This window comes from Limulus polyphemus, unplaced genomic scaffold (assembly GCF_000517525.1).
Source record: "Limulus polyphemus unplaced genomic scaffold, Limulus_polyphemus-2.1.2 Scaffold9112, whole genome shotgun sequence".
Classification (NCBI taxonomy): Eukaryota; Metazoa; Arthropoda; class Merostomata; order Xiphosura; family Limulidae; genus Limulus; species Limulus polyphemus.
The window spans coordinates 24855-26385 of record NW_013674722.1 but is presented as its reverse complement, the minus strand read 5'-3'; positions in this window follow the sequence as shown (position 1 = coordinate 26385).

Here is a 1531-nt window from a genome sequence, read left to right as displayed (position 1 = left end):
GAAACACCAACAACTCGACTGTGTAATCCGGTTTTACTGCTCCTGAAACACCAACAACTCGACTGTGTAATCTGGTTTTACTGCTCCTGAAACACCAACAACTCGACTGTGTAATCTGGTTTTACTGCTCCTGAAACACCAACAACTCGACTGTGTAATCTGGTTTTACTGCTCCTGAAACAACAGCAACTCGACTGTGTAATCTGGTTTTACTGCTCCTGAAACACCAGCAACTTGACAGTGTAATCCGGTTTTACTGCTCCTGAAACACCAACAACTCGACTGTGTAATCTGGTTTTACTGCTCCTGAAACACCAACAACTTGACAGTGTAATCCGGTTTTACTGCTCCTGAAACAACAGCAACTCGACTGTGTAATCTGGTTTTACTGCTCCTGAAACACCAACAAATTGCCTGTGTAATCTCGTTTTACTGTTCTGTGTAAACTGTTAGCCATATGGACTCAAGCTTTACTTGTTAGCAAGTCAAGACAATTCACATCCTTTTTCAACATAAAACCATGTAGAAAATATGGTTCTTTCATCAGTTTTACTTTTGCTTCCAATAAAATTACTAGAAGGGGAGGGGGTAGTTAAATAAAAACTTACAGTAAGTATATATAATATTTTGAAATAAATATTTAGTTGTTGCTTTTTTGAGCAATTATAATAAATGATAGCCATAAAATAAAAACCTGACCCCACCGCCATTTGCAACTGTAACATATATCAATTAAGAAAAAGGTTCCCTTACAAGCTTTGTTAACAATTATAGGAATTTTCTGGGACCTGTTTTTATGCTATTAAAGCAAGGTGTTTACTGATAGATTTAGTTAATTTGATTGGCTTTCGGCACTGTTCTAAGATGGAGGTATAATTTAATTTGAATTTATAAAATAGGTATCTATCTTTAACTATTTAAATGTATTTGTTTTTATGTTAAGACTAATTGTTCTAAACACCTGGACCCCATTGTAACAAACAGACTCCTAGCCCTTTTTTTGAACGATGTCAAGTATTTAAAAATGAAAGAACTTTGTTAGCTTATATCAGAAACTATATTTCTGATAATCACCCGATTGGTGATGGAATTAGCATAGGCACAGTACATACCGAGATTGAAAGATTCATTATTTGTATTTAAGAAGAGAGAGAAAGAAATATTCCAAAAGTAAAACCAGAAAGCAAAGTTTTAAGAAAAAATTAACATTTAATAAACTACACTTCTATTTGGTACTCGGCAAAGACAGACTTTTTATTTGTGAAACTTTTTTTTTTGGCTCTTATTTGTGAAAGATAATACATGGCAAAACTAACAAAACGTCACCAGAAAGAATATTTCTGGTGACCAAGAAGATGCTTGATTAAATATAAAGTGATCTTAACAAAAAAAGAAATGAAAAAGTATAGAATAAATTCTGTTTCCTTGCACTGATTAATAAAGATATTTAAACAATGTTTTTCATCTCTAACTAGTATTGATATATTTGTAATAATAAATAAACTATACATTTTGCACTTAGTGTTTCTAC